The following is a 22,019-nucleotide window of genomic DNA, read 5'->3' as shown; positions in this document are numbered from 1 at the left end:
TGCTTTCGTAGAACGCGCTCGTGGTCTCGGACTCGACACAGTAGCGTCCAGCCCGGGCAGTCACCGAAAACTACTAAACCCGTCTTTCTCTAAACTCCTACAAGTGCCTCACAAGCTCCTACAGTCGTCCAGAGGCCCCGCCCCGTGGATTTAGCGCGGTAGTTTGCGCATGCCCAGTGAGCGCCGCATGCCCCTGTAGGGCTCCCGTTCCGCCTCGGTTCCCTGTGGCCCCGGCGCGCGGCGTGCGGCTGGCTTCCTCCCTCAGAGGGCCCCGCCCGGTTGTTTGCGGGCAGGGGCACCTCCCCTGGCGGGCGGGCCCCGGGGTCTGGAGGTTCCGAGCGAGCGACGATTGGCTGACGTGGTGGCCACGCGTCGGGCCTCAGAAACTCGGGGCGAGAGCCCAGAGTCGGCTCTCCAGGCAGTGCCAGGCGCATCTCCGGTAAACAGGTAGGCTGGGAGTTTTGGCGACCGGAGAAAAGGAGGGGTGGGCTTAGATCCAGCCCTGGAATTTCCGGCCGCAGCCTCCTTGGAGCAGAAGGGGCGGCGCGGAGTCTACACCCAGTGAATGTTGGCGGGGAGTGATGGAGCTCACGCGAAGGTCAGCGTCGTGGGGTCCTCAGGTCCTCTTTCTGGGCGTAATTTCGGCATCCTGCTGTTTCTTACTACAAAAGTTCAACAGCTGAGTATTTATCCAAGGGTGTAGGTTTTTTTTTGTTTTTCCCTTTAGTGGCTGTTAGTTGGAGAGTTCAGGTCCTGGCTCAACCTATGACTCTGTGTCCTTGAGAGGGACTTAATCGTTGTGTATTTCAGTTCTCACACTTGTAAGTTTCAGCAGAGATTACGGTGCTTCTTTGGGCACAAGGAGCCGTCCTGTAGAAAGATACTGTTAGAATTTTTTAGGTTCACAGTGTGCCTGAGCCCAAATTTCTCTGGAAGGTGACACCACCCAGTATTATTTGTGAAGAAGTATCTTAAGCTCCAGGAATGGAAGGAACTAAACACCACAGAAACAGGCTTTTTGAAAAGCTCCTTTGAACATTTCATGCAGATTAAATCACTGTGGCGGTAGACAAAGGTAAACCAAAACAAAGGGCCAAACAAAACCACTTTTCAGGGCTCCCCCACCCTCCAGGTAACTTTAACATATTCTCATGAAAGTTATTGGCTTTTCAGTTTCTTCTTGGGATCTAGTGTGGTACTAACCGAAAATGACAGGTACATAATCATTTGGGTATCCTGTGCAATATTATACCAAGAAAAACAAGGTAAGCCGACTTCCATATAAGATAACAGGAATTAAGATATCTTATTGGTGAGAAGTAATGATGATAAGTCAGAAAAATGAAAAGGTGCTGTACACAATCCTTTAAAGCCAGAAATTTTATAAAAAATCTTTTTAGTGTGTTAACTTTTAAGGTATGATGGACATAGAGAAAACCACATGAATCATAAGTGTACAGCTCATTGAATTTTCACAAAGCATACATATCCATGTATTTAGCACCTAGATCAAGAAAGGAAATTACTTGCATCTTAGAAACTCCACTCTGTGAGATTCCTTTCCAGAGGTAACCATTATGCTGATTTCTAAAGTCATCTGTGAATTCACTTGTTACTGACTTTATATAAATGGAATCATGCAGTAAATAGTCCTTTAAGAATCACTTTTCCTCAATATTTGTGAGATTTACACAAGTTATGGAGTAGTAGTTCTTAAGCCGCATAGTATTCCATCCAGTGTTTGGCTGTTAGGAACATATTTATAAGTACATTTGACCCTTGGACAACATGTGTTTAGACTGTAGGGGTCCACTCATGAGTGGATTTTTTTGATAAATATAGTATACTATTGTAAATGTATATTTTCTTCCTTATGATTTTCTTAGGAGTGTTTTCTCTAGCTTACTTTATTGTAAGACTATAGTATATAATACACATACAAAATGTGTGTTAATAGACTATGTTATCGATAAGGCTTCCAGTCAACAGTGGACTATTAGTAATTAAATTCTTAGTCAAAAGTTAAACTTGGATTTTTGACTGTGTGGGGTTGGTGCTTCTAACCCTTACATTATTCAAGGGTCTGTTGTATTTTGGTGAACCTATGTATACGTTTCTGTTAGATATACTGTTGGTGAAATGTCTATATGTAGGGTGTGCAGGTATGTATTTCTTGTATACACTACCAAAAAAGTTGTTCAAGTTAGTGTTTTAACACTCCTCTTAGCATTATTTGAGAATTCTAACTCCTCCAAATGCTTGCGACACTTAGTGTGGTCTTTTTCATTTTAACCATTCTGGTGGGTGTGTAGTGATATCACATTGGTGTTTTCTCCTAATTTCCTTAATGACTAATAATATTTAACACCTCTTCATACGTTATTGGCCATTTGGATTCCTCTATTGCAGGGGTCATCATTTTTTTGTTAGAGGCCAAATAATAGATACAGGCAGTCCTTGCATTGTAAAGTTTCATTTAAAGCACTACTGTATAAAGCTATGACTGCTTGTGTATTTAGGCTTTGCAGGCCATATACAATATACAGCTTCTGTTGTTTTTTTCTTCCATACTTCCTTTCCTTTTTTGCCTGCTTGCTTGCTTTCCTTCCCTTGCTCCCTCACTCTTCTTCCTTTCTTTGATTCTTGTTTCATAGATTGCCAACCTACTATGTTGCAAAATGACTGTTCAAAATAACAGCTCAATCTTTGGCCCATTGGTGATGGTGAAACTATTGAAAAAAACCCCGGAAAACTAATAATATTAAGTATTGTATGTTGTAGTCTTTTGAGGTTAAGTAATATTATTAAGCAGCATGCGCTGTAGTGTTTTGGAGTTAAATTTGAAATCTCTAAGTATTTTCTTTGCTTCTTACCAGTTGTACCTCAAGGCTAACTAGAGAGCTGTTTTAGGCTTCTCTAAACTGTTCGTACTGTTCCTACTTTTTCCTATCCCATTATAACTGAGGAACAAAAGAGAGGTAAGAGGAGAGAAAAGAAAGGAAATAGAACCCCTTTTCTGATACTGCATAAAATGCTAAGAAAAGGATAAATAATAAACAGTTCTGGATTCTTGGAGAGAAAAAAAAATACATAAAAAGCATAAAATACTTTTTGCAATACTTTGAGATACTGTCTTTTGAGCCATTCCATGGTGGGATGGCTTGCTTAAAATTTTTATTCTTGAGTATTCTCATAATATGGAAAGTAATAGCTAATGGCTTGGGCCATGAAACTCAGCTATTTCATTCCTGCCCATGATGGAGGTGCTCTCTTCCTGAAATGCCCCCATTGGACTGTCCAGTGCATCTTCTCTTACTTTGGGCCCCCTGGCTTTTCACTCAGTATCAAAATTACCAAAAAACTTTGGAAAGTATAAAAAAATTTTTTGACTGCTATTTCAACCTATGTTAACATTTGTGTTAACAATTTCTTTTTTTTTTTAATGTGGCTTATAGAAGTGAGTTTATTAATGTATTTAGAAATATGCTAAAACCAATGAGAGACTTAACGGGTATTCTCATCAACTTGATCTTTTCTTTGAGATAGATAATTGAGTTTTGGTCATTCTTACTTGATTATTATGATTAAAGATAAGATATTAAGATTTAAGATAAGCCACTAAGCCTAGCTTCTGCCACCACCAACTGCTGTCCTTTAGCCTTTCTTACATAAAAATTTTGGATCCATTTGTGCAATTATATACATGTGTTTATACTCACTCATTCACACGTTTTGACTAATGCAAATACTTTACTGCTTTATAATTGCCACACAAATAATTGTACTTATATGCATTGTTTTCACTGGACTTCTTGAACCAGAGTTGGAGTCATTACAAATTATTAGGGTTGGTAAAGGGTATTAAGTGGATTTCGTATAGGAACACATAGGGCGTTTATGTAATGCAAATGTTTAACAGTACTGGACCCTGACTACTAAGGATATATCTACCAGTCCAGATGTTGTCATTAGCTTCCGAGAGAACCAACTCCCCTGGACATTGCTTGCATCATGTTGTCATTGTTGACCTCTGGGATGTTGTATTTTCCAGGATTCCAGTGGGGATAGACCTTGCCTTTTCTGGTTGCAGTTTCTATTTTTAGATGTTTCATTTAGGTTATATTTAATCTTTCTTTGTTTAAGGTGACTGTATTTCTCTGCTGTGAGAGAAATATTATTTGTTTCTTTTATACTTCCCTTCCAGAAAATTTATTACTGAAATGTCTAGATAAATGTGACTGGGGATGGGCAGAGGATAGTTCATCTCACATTCCACGTACAGAGATCACTTTAGGGTTGGTGAAAGGAAAAGATAATTCACAACATCAGTTTTTGCGGCTCTTGTTAGTAGCGTATTATTATTCTCAACTTCCATTTCAATATCTTGGATTTTGATACTATTATAAAGAAGGGATAGGGCTGTTTTAGTACATTGACTGTAAAAGCAATGTGCTACTGTGCAAAAGCACTGGGTGTAAGAGCAGAATAAGTATAGTTTACTACCTGTCTATGTTAACCTTTCTTGGAATTTGGTTTTTATAAAATGAGGCATTTTGACCAAGTATCTCTAATTCTTGGTAATTCTTTGCAATAGACTTAGTAGAGAAGCACAGAATTTAGAACTTAAATTACCCTAGAGGCCTTTTAGGTCTCAGTTTTTCGCAATGAAAATACTGAGGTCTTTAAAGATTGTAGTTAGTCACATAAGTTACTAGAATCTAGTTCTCCTGACTTGTATTTCACTTGTCTTTTCTGTTATGCTACTTGTAGGAGTCAGCCTTCTAAGATAACCGTGGTATTCACACTAATGTATAATGCTTTTCCCTTGAGGGTAGACTACCAAAAGGCTCACTTCTAATAGAGTATGTCAAAAGTGGTAGGATGTCACTTCCAAGATTATGTTATAATAGACTCTAACTTCCTTTTTGCTGGACCTTTCTTGGCTTGCTCACTCTGATGTAACCATTTGCTGTATCATGAGCTGACCTTAGAAAGATCCACCTGTCAAGGAATTGAGGGGAGGCTTTGGCCAATAGCCCACAAAGAATTGAAGTGCTCAATTCAGTAACCCTCAGGAACTGAGTCCTGCCAAAAGTTACTGAGTGAAGTTGGAAAATTTTTCCCAGTTAAAGCTTAAAATCATTGTAGCCCTGCCTGACACCTTGATTATCACCTTGTGAGAGACCCTGAACTCCAGGACCCATCTAAGCAAGGGTAGATTCCTCAGGAACTGAGGTGTTGTTTTGACCTGCTGAGTTCTGGAGTACTTTGTTTAGCAGCAACAGATAAGTAATAAACTGCTGTTAGTAATTTTTAATTTTTTTTAAAGTTTATTTATTTTGAGAGAGAGAGTGAGCACGTTGGGGAGAGGGAGAGAGCGAGAATCCCAAGAAGGCTCAGCACTGTCAGTGCAGAGCCCGATGTGGGACTCAAACTCACCAAGCACAAGATCATGACCTGAGCTTAAGTTGAACGATTAACCAACTAAGGCATCCAGGTGCCCCAATTTTAATTTTTTTTTAAGATTTTTTTCCCCCTAAAGTTTATTTATTTATCCTTAGAGAGGGAGAGAGAGAAAAACTGAGAGAGAATGAGAGCAGGCTCTGCCATCAGTGCAGAGCACGACACCGGACTTGAACCCAGAAGCTACGAGATCATGACCTGAACTGAAAGCAAGAGTTAGACGCTTAACCGACTGAGCCATCCAGGCGCCTCCCAATTTTTAGTTTTTAATAAAAAGAAACTTTTTAATAAAAGAAATAGTCCATCCTGAAGTTTTTGTGAACATAGCTTTAGTCTATTTTTATCATTAAAAATTTTTTTTAAGTGTTTTTTATCTTTTCTTGAGAGAGTGAGAGACAGAGCATGACGAGGGAGGAGCAGAGTGAGAGAGGGACACAGAATCTGAAGCAGGCTCCAGGCTCTGAGCTGTCAGCACAGAGCCTGACACGGGGTTTGAACTCATAAGCTGTGAGATCATGACCTGAGCCGAAGTCAGACCCTTAACTGACTAAGCCACCCAGGTGCCCCTATTTTTGTCATTTTAAACATATTTGAGAATATGTTATTTTTACATTTTGAAAAGTAATCATTCTGTATTTGTTTTGGCTATAACTTAATTGCTGTATATTTGATTTGAAAACTGGCAACATAAGGAGATATTACTTAGAAAGTTGAGAATTAATACATTGGTTGAGGGTTTCATTAAAATGGATAATTGATGAGACAAATTTACTGTAAAACTCCTTTTGACAGTTGACATATGCACCTCTGATTCAGTTATTGTCTGTATTGAAAGTATTTTTAATTTAGATATTTTACTGTTTGGGATACAGATACTCAGGTCGTTTACTCTTATTTATCTGTAGGTTTTCATTACGGTGATTTGATTGTAAATAAATACTATTTTGAGAATCGCCTGTAGTATTCCTGGATTTATAAGTTTCAGAAGCTACTAGAGTACAACAGGATTATTTTGTTGGAACCCTTAATCCTGAATCTTGTTTTATTTTCTGTTGAAGTATACCAACTTCCCCTCTCCATAATTTCTTCTTGAGAATTTGGCTGCTGTGGAACAAGTTTTGAAAAACTGAAATAAAAATAGTTATATCTAATAGATAAGTTAACTTTTTAAAAACTTCATTTTAAAAACTTCATTGTGAAATGTAATACATGTAAAGAAAAGGGTATAAAATATATGTGCACAGTTCAGTGAATACTTAAATAGTTAACACCCCTGTAACTACCATCAAAATATTAATGTGTAAGTACTTGTTTTGTATATGTTATCTTGTTTGTTTAAATGCTGCGTGAGTATGAATGTGTGAGAGAGAAACAGAGATGTGAATTGTGTAGTTTGATGCAATGCTTTATTGTGTCTATTAGATGGGATTTGTTAATGCTTTTTTTAAAATCTCTCTCCTTACTGATTGGTGTATGTGGTTGTGGGGTGTGGTGTGTGCAAGCGTACGTGTGCTTGCTTGCTTGATAAATATTGAGAATTTACAGTGTATTAAATCTCTTTGTGTAATCATAGATATATTTCTCCTTAGTAGTTCTGCCAATTATTTATTTATTTATTTTGAGGTTATGTTATCAGAAACATACAACTTTATTAGTAGTCTATCTTATGAATTGAACCTTTTTTTCTCACAAGAAGTGTTCATTTTTATCTCTAGTAATGCCTTTTGTTTTAAAGTCTAGTCTGATTTAAAACAATTTTTTTAATGTTTATTTTTTAAAGTGTTTTTTTAATGTTTATTTTTGAGAGAGAGAGAGAGCAAGTAGGGGAGAGGCAGAGAGAGAGAGGGAGACACAGAATCCAGAGCAGGCCCCAGGCTCTGAGTTGTCAGCACAGAGCCCAACGTGGGGCTCCAGCTCCTAAACGATGAGGTCATGACCTGAGCCCAACCGACTGAGCCACCCAGGCACCCCTAATGTTTATTTATTTTTGAGAGAGAGAGTACAAACGGGACCGGCAGAGAGAGAGAGGCGGGGGTGGGGGGTGGCAGAGAATCCAAAGTGGGCTCTGCACTGATAGCAGAGAGCCAGACAGCAGGCTCAAACTCACGAACTGTGAGTTCATGATCTCAGCTGAAGTTGGAGGAGACTCAACTGACTGAGCCACCCAGGTGCCCCAAGCCTAGTCTGCTATTTTTAAAAGCTGTTTATTTTGAAATAATTTTAGACTTACCAGAAAGTTGGAATAATAGTAGAGGAGTCCCTGTAAAACTCTTCATTCACCCTGCTTGTAATGTTCACAATGCATAATCATAGTATAATTCTCAAAACCAAGAAATTAATGTTGTTATAATATTATTCACAAAATTATACACTTTATCCAAATACTACCTGTTTTTCCATTAATTTTGTTGTTGTTCTAGGACCCCATCCAGATCCCATGTTGCATTTAGTTGTTGTATTTCCTTAGTTTTCTCCTATCTGTGACCTCTTGGATTTTGATATAGCTATGACAACCTTCTTTTGGTTAATGTGGACATAAAATTGGATTTTTAAAAATCCAGTGGGACATCTTTGTCTTAGAATTGAAGCATTTGGTGATCATTAAATTCATTCATATTTTATATTATTTCATTTTCAGTTGTGGAAATTATATACACTTTACCATTCTTTTATAGAAGCTACTGCACCCTGGAATGCATCTTTTCAACCTTTATGCATTTCTTTACATCTGTATAGATACCCAAACACATGGTTTGGTTTGCTTTGTTTACTTTTTTATTTTAATACAACAGTGGTAATGATTTATTGTTTTATAAAACCCTTTTTCATTTAGTAATATTTTATACATCTGTGTCAGTGTATATATGGATGCATAATGTTTATAGTATATATGTACCACAGTTTGTTTAACCAAACCCTAACTGATAGACATTTGTGCTGTTTCTGATTTTTTAATAGTATAAACAGCACTGCTATATACATTCTTATCTGTATATATTTGCACCCCTTGCTAGAACATAGATTTCTAGGAGTAGAATTATGGAATCAGAGTTTGAATGTCTAAAGTTTTAATTGACATTGTGGGACATTCTTTTTTATTTTTTAATGGCATAGCTTTTTATAAAAATAGTATATGCTTGTTACAGACTCTTGCAAGCAACATAAATAAAAAGGTGACAGAGAAATGTTACCCCAAATTCTGTCACCCTAACCAAAACAAGGTTCATTACAAATCAGGTGTAATTATGTTTCTGTTCCTAAGAATGTTCAATATTTAAAACAAAACGATCTACCTGTAAGACATACATTTATGAAATTTTACAGCATTAAGAATGAAAAAAAGGGGCGCCTGGGTGGCTTAGTCGGTTAAGCGTCCGACTTTCGCTTAGGTCATGATCTCACGGTTCGTGGGTTTGAGCCCCGCATCGGGCTCTGTGCTGACTGCCAGCTCAGAGCCTGGAGACTGCTTCGGTCTGTGACTCCCTCTCTCTCTGACCCTCCGCTGCTCACGCTGTCTCTCTCTCTCCTAGAAATAAATAAAAATATTAAAAAAAAAAAAAAAGAATAAAAAAAAAAAAAGAATAAAAAAAAAAAAAGAAATCCTGAAGGATTCTGGAGAGAAAACCAAAATAGAAAAAAGTGCTGAATGTATCAACATCTGTCTTGTTGACCATAATTGTGGCTACTTAACAATGAAGTATGGGAGTGGAACAAAGATACTTTCGTGCCGGGAAAGCATCAGAAGTTAGGCTCAAGCAAAATAAAGAAGTGAAAGAAAGGCCTGGAATATAGGAAACTGTAAATCTAACCCAGGAGAAGAGTGAAATGATGTTCTCAATGGGACAGCTGTATGCCCTAGAGAACATATATGGTCCAGTTTCAAGAGGAGCCTCCTGAGGAAGGAGGTTTTCAGGAAAGAAAGGGGTTTCAGAGATGTATAACCTCTGAACCTGGAGTTTTCTCTGATGGAAGGTTTCTTGCAAACTATGAATTAAATTTCTTTAATAGAAACAGGACTATTCTGCATATCTATTCTTACTGCATTAGCTTTAGTAGGCTGTGTCCTTCAAGAAGTTTGTCAGGGGCCCCTGGGTGGCTCAGTTGGTTGAGCGTCCGACTTCGGCTCAGGTCAGATCTCATGGTTCATGGGTTCAAACCCCGCATCAGGCTCTGTGCCGACAGAGCCTGGAGCCTGTTTCGGATTCTGTGTCTCCCACTCTCTCTGCCCCTCCCCCACTCATGCTCTGTCTCAAAAATAAATAAACTATAAAAAAAATTTTAAAAAAAAGTTTGTCAGATTTATAGATATGAAGTTCTTTGTAATATTCCCTTTTTATCTTTTTCATGCCTATGGGATCACTTAAATGTCCTTCTCTTCTTCCTGATACTGGCAATTTATGTATCCTTTATTTTTATCTTGACCAGTCTAGCAAGAGGCTTACCAATTTCTTTCTTTCTTTGTTTCTTTCTTTTACATAGAACTAGCTTTTGGTTTCATTGATTTTCTTTCTTTTTTTTTTTTTTTTAAATAATGTTTATTTATTTATTTTGAGAGGAGGGAGAGAGAGAGACCATGCACGTGTCAGTGAGGAAGGGGCAGAGAGAAAGGGAATTCCAAGCAAAGCCTGATGCAGGGCTTGATCCCACAATCCTCTAGATCATGACCTGAGCTGAAATCAATAGTTGGATGTTAGACTGAGCCATCCAGGTGCTCCAGTTTCATTGATTTTCTGTGTTGATTATACATTTTCAATTTCATTGAGTTTTGCTCTTTCCTGCTGCTTTCTTTGAGTTTAATTTTTTTTTAATTTTGTGCTTTTTTTAAAGGTGGGAGCTTATGTATTAATAAGAGGTCTTCCTCACTTAAAAATTTTTTTCTTCCTCCCTTTTTGCTATATGTGTTTAATACTATAAATTTCCCTCCAAGCACTAATTTAGCTGCATCCCACAAATTTTGATATCTTGTGTTTCCATTTTTATATGGTTCAGTATATTTTAACATTTCCCTTCTTCCTTTTTTGGACCATGGGTTATTTAGAAGTTTTGGGGAATTTTTGAGATACCTTTCTGTTATTTATTTCTATTATTGATCTCAAGTGTATTTCTGTTGTGGCAAAATAACATAATTTGTATGGTTTCAATTCTTTAAAAAAAATTTAATGTTTATTTTTGAGAGAGAGAGAGAAAGAGAATGTGAGCAGGGCAGAGAGAGAGGGAGACACAGAATTCCAAGCAGGCTCCAGGCTCTGAGCAGTCAACACAGAACCCGATGTGGGGCTCAAACTCACGAGATCATAACCTGAGCCAAAGTCGGATACTTAACAGACAGAGCCACACAAGTGCCCCTATATGGATTTAATTCTTATGCATTGAGGGTTTTGTTTGTTTGTTTGTTTTTGATTTTGTTTTATTTCTTTTAATGGACCAGTATAGAATCTTTTTGGTAAATGTGCCATGTGCTTGAAAAGATTGTGTATTCTGTGTTGGGTGGAGTTTTCTATAAATGTTAATTAGGTCAACTTTGTTGATAATACTGTCTTCCACATTGCTGATTTTCTGAGTTTTTATTCTCCTGATTATTGAGAGAGGTATAGTGAAGTTTCCAGCTGTAATTATGGATTTGTTTGTCGCTCCTTTCATCAATTTTTTCTTGGGTATGTTGACACTGTCGTGAAGTGCTTACGTATTTAGGATTGCTTATGTCTCGTTATTGAATTAAACCCTTTAATGTACTTTGTCTTGGTAGTAATATTTCTTGTTTTACTTTGAAATTAATGTAGTCATTTCTACTTTCTTTTGATTAGTATTTGCATGTCTTCCCCCATATGCTCTATTATCCTAAAAAATATATAATTAGGAAAGGGTAATTTGTAAGATATTTTCATTTCGTGTTGGTGGGGTTCAGAATAACCTACCGCAAAATACGGCAGTTTGGCATATTGAATATTTTAAGCTGAAAGATTCTGAGAAACGGCGCATGCCCCCTTTCCCCTAAAGCAGGTCATAAAACCCTCATGTGAGGGATGCTCTTCCTATACCTGTAGGAAAAGAGCATCTTTATATCCCAAGATAGGGGATATACCAAGAGGAATCCAGATAAACAGGCATTGCTAAGTTTTCCCTGTATTACTGTCCTTGGCTTGTACCTTTTTTGTCCTATCACATTTTTTAATGACTTTCTGTTTTTCATGATATATAGTATAAAAATACTCAGGCTTAACTTTTTCTTTAGGTCTTCATTTCCTTGTGAAGGTTACCAATCCACATAAAACTTACCTTAAATGCACTTGTCTACTTTTCTCCTGTTAATCAGTCTTTGTGAGTTTACTATTCAGGCCCAACCAGGAACCCTAATAAGATGGAGGAAACATTTTTTTCTCCCCTACCGTGTTCATTTCATTATTTGTGTGTTTTTATTTTAGATAATGTTTTGATCTTAGGAAGTAATGTCTTACCAAGTATGACCCAATATTGTATAGTTTTATGTTAAGATACAAGGATATAAGTGTTCATCACAGTTAGAAAAATTTTTGCATTATTACTCTACTTCGTGGATGGAACTTGAATGGTAATTTTTTACAGATGCTGTTTGCATTCAGTTGTTAAAATAGTGTTTTGTATTAAGTTCCAACCATGTACATATAATCTAAAAAATTTTAAACATTTAAATTTGTTCTTTTAAATGAACTATTTTCTGAAGTATGACTTACTTTTTTAAGTAGCATGTCTGGATACTAATTATTATTGTAATACTTTTATTATCTTTTAAATTTAATGTAAATCAAAGCCATTTCCTTAATTTATGTCAAAGAGCTTATTACCAGCATGGGAGCCACAGATACTGTGTGATATGATATAGCATATGATATCCCAAAGTAGAACATTTTATTCAGTGGCATGAGCTGGCACAGTGGGCAAGATTATTCTAATTCATTTGGGTAGGTGAACAGTAATTTAGGAAATTCACATACAAAAAGTCACTGTGAGTTTCTTTATGATTCTTTACTGGTAAACTTGGTTTAGGATTTCAGTGGCTCATTTCTACTGTCTTTATTTCATGCAGGTGATTACTTTCCATCTTAGTTTAAAGTAAAATCTATGTAAACATCTTTAAAATGCCTATATTTTTGCTAGCCATTTTAGATTAAAATCTCAATTAAAATATTTTGTCATATGAATATGAACAGGTTGGTTCTGAAAGTTCATGTTTGGTCTACATGCAGATAGACCTTAAGAATTAGAGAAATTAAATATTTCTTCACTAAAATTTTTTTGGAATAGTTTTTCATCCAAAATGTGTTCTTAATTTTAGGAATTACTTTATGAAAAGGCAAAGATTGTATTATTTGTGTTTTAGTGGATAAAAATTTAGACTAGTATTTAACATTTCTGTATTTAGTATTAATGAGATTTTAAAAAGCTGCTACAAAGATGCACCTTTTAGTGCTTTTCATAATAGAAAATGATGATTTGCCCTCCAGTGGAATATTTTTTTAAGAGTACTTTTTCTTTCTTCTTCTTTTTTTTAATGTTTTATTTGTTTCTGAGAGAGAGAGACAGCATGAGCCCTGGAGGGTCAGTGAGAGAGGGAGACACAGAATCTTAAACAGGCTCCAGTCTCTGAGCTAGCTGTCAGCAAAGAGCCCTACGCTGGGCTCAAACCCACAAACTGTGAGACCATGACCTGAGCTGAAGTCGGACACCCAACTGACTGAGCCACCCAGGCATCCCAAGAGTACTTTTTCTTTTAAGTTTATTTATTTTGAGAGAGAGAGAGAAAGTGGGTGGGCAGGGAGAGAGGGACAGAGAATCCTGTGCTGACAGCACAGAGCCTGATGTGGGACTTGAACTCATGAACTGTGAGATCATGACCTGAGCTGAATCTGAGTCAGACATGTAACCAAGTGAGCCATCCAGGCGTCCTCATTAAGTGGAATATTAAGGTCAATGGTTACTGGAGTGTTTTGAAGAAAAATGCTTATTATACGTTATTGTGAAAAATTAAATATATAAAACAAAAATGACAAGGGGAACACATTAAGATTTTAAGAATATATTTTAGTGGTGAATATAAGGGGTGATATATTTTTTCTACTTTTGTGTTAGTATATTTTGGACTTTTCTAAGTAAGGGATGTGGTCATTTGGGCAGTGCCTAGAATTTGTGTCTCAAATTGTGGGTTTGTTTTTTTTTTTCTTATCATCAGTGAATTTTAGCAAATCAGGAATTCAGCTGCATATGATATTAATATTGGATCAGCTCTGACTTCTGATGGTTATGGAATAATTGTAATCAGGTATTCTGTTTATACCAGAATGCAATGATTTTTAAGCCCTTTGAAATCTTCTAAAGGAGTTGTCAAAAGGTTTAAATGTAAATAATTAATTAGAAAAATTTTTTTGAGAAGTGTTAAAGAATGGCCAGTAACTTTTTAAGATCTTTTACCTGTACCACTTTCCCTTCCCTAGCTTTTACTGGGACTTCATTTTTATTTTGTCCATATTGTCTCTTCCCTACAAATGTAGACTTTATTTTCAGTTTCATCCCAGTGTGTAAGAAACTGTCCAAATGTTTTGACAGTTCGTATGGTTTTGATTGTTCCAGCTCCTTCACTTCAGACCTTTTGCATTCTTACTTGCTTGCCAAGAACATAGTTGCTGCTTCAGGTACAACTCTGCTCTGTTTCCCTCTCTTCCTTTCTGCACAGATGCTGGATATCCTATAGGTCTTTTAGATGCTGGTGTTGTGTGTTGTCGTTTACCTAGTCTTGTGGTAGATACTTTGTTTATGGTTTCATTTTGCAATCCTGGTTGCTCTGTTTTTATAAGGATATTTAGGAAGGTTCAAAACTATGCCGCTTCCACCACAGTCTTTGCAGAATCTGTCTGGCTTTTTCATGAAGTTAAACTTATTCCTTTTAAAGGATGGTCTTTTTTGAAGGTATATTCTGCTAAAATGTTCTTTATTTTGTGATTATTGAAGATAGTTGCTTCTATTTTTTAAGTCATTTATAAAAGAAAATCCTACAATTTTACTAGCTTGTGAAATCTAAAATTTTAGGGACTACTTATTTTCTCAGTTCCCTAGAACAGAAAAATGAAGTGATTTGCCAAAGGCTACAGAGTTGGTAAGTGGCAGCACTTGTATCCAAATACAGTGTTCAGTTTATGATTCCACAACGATCAGCCCTGAACTAGTTATAGGGAAGTGACCGAGTGAAAGGGAGCTCTGTTTTGAAAGTGTTTAAATCTTGGGGCGCCTGGGTGGCTTAGTCGGTTAAGCGTCCGACTTTCGCTTAGGTCATGATCTCACGGTTCGTGGGTTCGAGCCCCGCGTCGGGCTCTGTGCTGACTGCCAGCTCAGAGCCTAGAGCCTGTTTCAAAGTCTGTGACTCCCTCTCTCTCTGACCCTCCCCTGCTCATGCTGTCCCTCTCTCTCTCTCTCTCCTAGAAATAAATAAAACATTAAAAAATATATATATAAAAAAAAAAAAAAAAGAAAGTGTTTAAATCCTTTCATTGGAGTGCCTGGGTGGCTGAGTAGGTTATATGCCTAGCTTCGGCTCAGGACATGATCTCATGGTTCATGAGTTCAAGCCCCTCATCAGGCTCTGTGCTGACAGAAAATCATAAGGGAGGTCACCTGGCTGGCTCAGTCAGTAGATCATGCAACTGTTGATCTCAAAGTTATAATGTCGAGACCCATGTTGGGTGTAGAGGTTACTTAAAAACAAACTCATAAAAAAAATCATAGGGAAGAGAAAATGCATTCATAGTATGCTGTGTTTATGAAAACATCTGCAGATGTTTAAACTTGCATTGTTCAAGAGTCAGCTCTAGTTATTAAACCAGTACAGTCGCTGTCTGCCATCTCTTGCCTTATCTTGGGTTTGGGAATGGTGATGGAACTGAACTGAAACACACAAGGTCTAAAAAAATGAAATATGTGTGAATGTGTGTGCTTGAAACAGTATGTGTGTATATATATTCAGAAGAGGGAGTGGCGTGAGCTTTGTCTTAGACTTTTAGGCACCACAGAATCCCTGTTGACATTTGTTTACTGCACCAGGGAACTTAATCTGGTCAGAATTGGAGGCAGGAGGCTGGAACTCTTTCAGTTGTGTATTAGATTAAGAGAGGCTGTGTTGCACTAATAACCCCCATATCATGACTTAATCCAACACAGGTTTATTTCTCACTCATCAAAGTTTGGCTTAGAGGTCAGTGTTCCTTCTCTCTTCTGATGCCACCATCTCAAATGAGGTTTTCAAGGTTGTTGCAGGGAGGGGAAGAGAGGGCTAGAGGATCTCATAGAATGCCTTTAAGGGTGAGTCTAGAAATTGGCTTATATCACTTTATCACTTCTGCTTACACTCTTTGGCTTCAGTTCTGTCACATGACCTGGATGTAAAGAAGATAACAAAATGTGATTTTCCTGCACTTTTGGGAATAGGAGCTGCTATGATTTTAATCCAACAAGTCTGGGTTTTGGAGAAGCTAGAAGAGTAAATGATGGTTACATCTTGTAATGAACTGAATGTTTGTATCCTCCTCCCCCAAATTCATATGTTGAAACCCTAACCACAGTTTAGGAGATTAGGAGGTTATTAGAATACAATAATGTCATGAGGACTCTGCCCTCATTGCATGGGATTAGTGTCTTTCTGAGAGTCTTGAGGGAGTTTGCTTCCCCTTTTTGCTCTCTGCCATGCAAGAATATGTAAGAAGTTGGTAGTCTTCAGCCCAAAAGAGGACTCTCACCAGAACTCAGCTTTGCTGATAGCCTGATCTCAGACTTTCAGCCTCCAGAACTGTGAGAAATAAATTTCTGTGGTCTGAGAGCCGTCTCCAATGGTATTTGTGTTACAGCAGCCCAGATGGACTAAGATCTCATCTCTTTTCAGTATGAAGTAGTTTTGCCCTGCTTTCACATTACTCCATGGCACTTGTACCTTTGGTTTTTGCCACTGATTTTTGTATTCACGGGAGAGACAAGACTTGACCTAATGCAACAAAGGAAGAGCCATGCAAATTTTTCTCTCACCTAGTCTTTCAGCATCACCAGTGTTCTCTAATCCTCTTTCAAGATGACTAAAATGTGAATGACATGAACTTTTTGACTGGTCTTGGGTCCATATACCCTCTCACTTTCTAGTTTTTAACTGAGAAAGAAACTTGCATTTCTTGTCCCAATACATAGAATAAAAAGTCCATAGAGTCAGGGGAAGATGATAATTTTGATAAATTGGTAACTTTGAGTAATTGGTACTGACCAAGGATAGCAGAAAACTTTGTGTTGGGATACCTAAGGGTTAAGATTCTTGTTTAGCAAGTGGATTACCTCCCAACTGTTGATAGTATCCTCAACCACTCCCCTCAGGTCAGGTTGTAGGTTTAAAATAATAATTTAAAAACCATTTTATCAAAGTTAAGTACATTGTATCAAATTTATAGTCTGTCATGATATTAAAAAGGAAGAAAAGTTTGAAAGAATTTGATTTGAGGAGCACCTGGGTGGTTCAGTCGGTTGAGTGTCTGATTTCACCTCAAGTCATGATCTTGTGGCTCACGAGTTCGAGCCCCGCTTTGGGCTCTGTGCTGACAGCTCAGAGCTTGGAGCCTCCCTCCGAGTCTGTGCCTCCCCCACTCTCTGCCCCTTCCATACTCATTCTCTCTTTAATAAAAAAGCGTTGAAATTTTTTCAAAAAATAAAAAAATTTAAAAAGTTTGATTTAATAAAATAAGCACCTTTATCAATAAAGAAAAAGTTGAAAACTTTGTTAAAGTTTCAAAATAAGATGACAGTCTCATTAAAAGTATTTACATTGGATTATTCATTTAAAATGTATATACTCCTCTACTCAATATTGTGCTCAACAGGCACTAGAGATATGAATTATTACAGTATTAAATCTTTATGTTGTTAAAAGATTAATGAATGATAACTCTGTTATTCATATGAATTAACATCACAGAGTTGTGGGCTAATTAATCCTAATTTTAATTAAATCAGCATTTAAAGGAATACACTTCAATGCTGTAATGAGTTTAAAGCAGAGATGTGGAAATAAGTATTAAGAGGAAAAGTCTTTTAGTGTTACTACTGATTATATACCTCTTTCTGTTATACAATCAGTAGTATAACAGACTACTGTTGGTGCCTGATTTTAGTTAAATTTATATGTTTTGTACATGATTCAAAAATAATTAAGCTTGATTTGAAATGTCCTTACATCAATGATTAGAATATTTTTATATTGTTTTAAAAGTGTATTTAAAAATAGTTATTAAAGGGGAAATTGTTGACAGTTCAAAGTCTGCTATAATATTAATGTATTTCATAAAATTTTAAAAATCTAAAAATTCATCATTGTTACTTATCATTGGTGGAAAGGTCAGCAAAGTGTTTATAAACCCGGGTTATATTTTGTTTGTATCTCCCTACCAGTGTGAAATCATGACCATAGGAACTTTGAAGAGAGTTTTACACTGACATTTGCTTGCAGAATGTCGCTTCATCCTTATGGAGTGACTTTTGTATCTTTTATCCCCTTTAAAGGAACAGTATGAATACTAAGTTTTTCCTTTGCAAAATCAACTGTTAATCTTGTTCATATGGAAAAATTTGTTAAAAGATATTGAGGAAATCCTAAATATTCAAAAATATCACTGACCAAATAGAAGATGTTTGTTAGAATATTGATTAGGTAAAATATCATAATTACACAGTATGAGTGAAAAGCTGGCCTTTTTAAAATTCAGTTTTGGGGGCCCCTGGGTGGCTCAGTCAGCTAAGCATCTGACTTTGGCTTGGGTCATGATCTCACAGTTTGTGAGTTCGAGCCCCATGTCAGGCTCTGAGCTGTCACCTGTCCACTTTCAGGAGTCTGCTTCAGGTTCTCTGTGTGTGTCTCTCTCCGCCCCTCCCCCACTCATGCTGTCTCTCTCTCTCATAAATAAATAAAGTTAAAAATTAAAAAAAAAAAATAAATAAAATTCAGTTTTGTTTGGTTTACTGTGAAATTCATTGGGAGAACCGAAAACAAGCTCAGGAAATGTTTGTGTTTCTCCACTAGATGGAGCTGTATACTAGGTATTGCTCTATGGCAAACAAGGGCATGTATCTAATAAGATAATACTAAGGTTAAACTGAAGTGACCCATATATTAATACAGTAAAATAATTGGTCTGTTTACTGCATAACTAAAGGTAAAATATATTTTTATCCCTTACGTATAAAAGTGTAATTTTCCTGTCATCTGTAATTATACATTTGATTTTTTTTGATAGAGTGGCTAAGTTTCTATTGGTCTATCCTTATACTTTGTAGGTACCCTAATGGCCAAAAATATTAAAAATCTTTAACATACAGTTAAATTACTTTAAATGGCTTCCATTTAATGATTTGCCAGCATAACTAAACTTCTGCATTTCTTGTAACAATGATGAATTTTTATATTTTTAAAATTTTATGAAATACACGATATGAAACATACGGAGTGATGCCTATGGTATGCGTAATGATTAAGTTAGTACTGGTCTCTGGTAGATGCTTTTCCTCCTACCAGTTCAGTTGATTTATATACTTACCAAGAGTCACTTGTATTTGTCCCCAAACCTGTTTATACTGGATGAATCTGTGATCATAATTATGTAACTTATATGAAATCTACATAAGCTAATGGAAATACCGCTTGTAAAATGTGTTCTTCTATGGAAACTTAGGGTGAATTATTTGCAACACTCAGTAAAAGGTGAATTGCTAAAAAAGTTATTATCAAATTAGGTGTGAGTGAGGAAGCTGTGGAAAAAACCCTAGAATTTGCACTTGTTTGTGGGACAGAAAGTGCTTGGGTTTCTGTAAGTTCTGTACAAAAGATGCTGTTATTTAACAGTGTGATTACAAATGTATGAGTTTCACATTTTGAAAGTTATAATTGAGAAATAACTCCAAGCAATTTTTACTTCAAAATGCCAAATGTCCTGAAAGTTATTTTTACTTAACATGCTTAAAAGTTTTAAAATTTGTTTTCTCTTAACATTACTATCTTGCTGTAGCTTTATATGATTGTTTTAGCTGATTATTATTTAGATGCCACCCAAATACAAGTGTTAATAAGATACAGAAGATATTTAGATAGAAGAAAATAAAACCAGTACTTTATTGAAGGCTCCAGATATACAGGTTAGCAAATAATGTGGCTTTTTCAGTCTTGCTTTTGAGTTAATATAATGATTTTTACCTTTCTGTTATTCTAGATTTTATGATTTTTGGAAAATATTTTAGTCAAAAGTTTGAAATGTTTTCCCTAGTTTATGTGGCCTCTTCATGTTTAATTAGCAAGGGATTGTCTTCCTCCAGGTGTACAAAACAGGCGTTGTTGGTTCAGTAGTGAGTTCCTCTCTAATAGGAGTTTCTACTCTGCTGTAATCCTATGAGAGAAATTTTATTACTAAAAAAATAAAAAACTTTTTTCTCTACTTTTATATAAAAAGAACATGAAGGAATCAAAAGGTCTAGTTTTAGTCCTGGAATCTAGCACCTACAATAATAAATACTTGCCAAATAAATAAATGTATGAGTAGTTTGCTGCTAATTAGTTGTGAGATTATAACCTTGGTTGATTAACTTCTCTTAAAACTGTATCTGTCATACAAGATTTTATCAATTCGACATACATTTCTTGAGTGTTGTAAGTCAGGCCCAACAATGAGAATTTTAAACCTCCTTTCAACCAGATTGCCTAATTGAGAGGGACAGCTAAGTAAATAATTAAAATACACTGTGACAGGTGCTCCCATGGAGGTAAGGCTGCACAAAGACAAGGGAAGAGCCTTTTTAAACCTGTAAATATTGGTCAAATCTTTAGTGGGAATAGGAAGAAATAGATCTTATATTATCTTAAAATTATTATGCAGAAACTGATTAAAATATTAATTTTTGCAAAATATTTTTCAGAAAATTTTTTTTAAATTTTTTAAAATATTTTTTATTTATTTCTAGGAGAGAGAGAGAGAGAGACAGCGTGAACAGGGGAGGGTCAGAGAGAGAGGGAGATACAGACTCTGAAATAGGCTCCATGCTCTGAGCTGGCAGTCAGCACAGAGCCTGATGCGGGGCTCGAACCCACGAACCGTGAGATCATGACCTAAGTGAAAGTCGGACGCTTAACCGACTAAGCCACCCAGGCGCCCCTTGAGAAAAATATTTCTGAAAAATATTTTGCAAAAATTTTTTCAGTTTTTTTTGTAGCTTTCGTTTTCATTTCTGAACCAACAGTTTCATGGAAAGCATGCTTATAAGTTTCAAAATTAAATAATAACATAAGTTGGCAGAGCAGTGCCATGGATTGTTTTCTGAATTTTAACTCCGTGTAACTGCATGTGTAGTAGATACTCTTGAGGAATGTTTTAAATTTTCAGTTAGGAGTGACATATAGAAACCTTAGTTAACTGATATTAGGCTTCTAATTTATGGCAGTGGTTAAATTTTAGTGGCCCTAGTAGATTACAGTACTTGCTAACTCTGCCTGCATCCTAAATGGCTTGCCTACGTGCGGCTTGAACAGTTTTATAATTTTAAGGTTTCCAATTCATGACCATACTAAATATTTCCTTTTATTTAGGTTTTCTTTTATATCTCTCAGTAAAGTTGTATTATTTTCTTCTTAGGGGTTTTGCATGGTTGTAATGTTTATGCAAAGACCCCAGGTTTAGGTTGAAAGAAGAGTGAATAGCCAAGATTCTTGATTTGTTCCAGTATCAAGGGAAAGGATTTTAGTGTTTTACCATTCTTAGAGGATTTTTTCTTGTTTGTTGTTTGTTTTAAGACACCTGTTATCAGATTATTATAGTTTTAGAATGAGAAGAGTTTTCTTAAGAAATGGGTGTTGAATTTTATCAGATGCTTCATCTCTATAAATTGCTTACCTATCTTTTGATTTTCTTTTTTAATGATAGCATAATGGATGCATTTCTTTTCAACTATTGAATAAATCTGTAATGAGGTAACACAACTTAGGCACAATACATTAATACTTTTTTTTTTATAATGCTGGTTTCTGCTTGCTAATATTTTATGAGTTTTACATCTGTGTTCATTAATGAGATTTGCTTATTTCTTATGGTAATCTTATATGGGTTTGGTATCAAGATTTTTGTTATCTTCCTGAAGATTTTACTATGTTTTTACTCTGGAGATTTTAGGGTAACATTAGAATAATTCCAAATAACATTGGAATAATAATAATTTCTGGAATATACTACTGCCCAGGAATATTTTTCACTCCTGATTAATTTCTTTGAAAATTATAGGCTTGTTCAAGTTTTCTATATGTATTAGTTTTGATAAGTTATTTTTTCCCCCGGGACTGTTTCTGTTACATATCCATTTTCAAATATTTTGCCATAAAAATGTTAATTATATTCTTTTATTATACTTGATAGTGTTTGTATATTTTCTCTTTTCTTCTTGATCAGTTTTCCCAGAGTTTATCAGTTTTTCAGTCTTTTCAAAGAACCAGCTTTTGGCTTTGTTAATTCAGTGGTGTGTTTATT

At 36.0% G+C, this 22,019-nt stretch overlaps 1 protein-coding gene across 1 annotated transcript in view; it reads left to right on the top strand.

Moving 5' to 3' along the window:
• Positions 1 to 250: 250 nt before the first annotated feature.
• Positions 251 to 22,019, top strand: part of MIPOL1 (mirror-image polydactyly 1) — a gene marked incomplete at its 3' end in the record, with an annotated part of 200,975 nt that continues 179,206 nt past the window's right edge. The window contains exon 1 of the mRNA XM_039255719.1: positions 251 to 447. The remainder of the gene's footprint in view (positions 448 to 22,019) is intronic.

Source organism: Hyaena hyaena, unplaced genomic scaffold (assembly GCF_003009895.1).
Source record: "Hyaena hyaena isolate Hyena2069 unplaced genomic scaffold, ASM300989v1 scaffold_542, whole genome shotgun sequence".
In the NCBI taxonomy this organism is placed as follows: domain Eukaryota; kingdom Metazoa; phylum Chordata; class Mammalia; order Carnivora; family Hyaenidae; genus Hyaena; species Hyaena hyaena.
The sequence above is the reverse complement of the archived record's forward strand: the minus strand, read 5'-3'. Positions and strand labels throughout refer to the sequence as shown.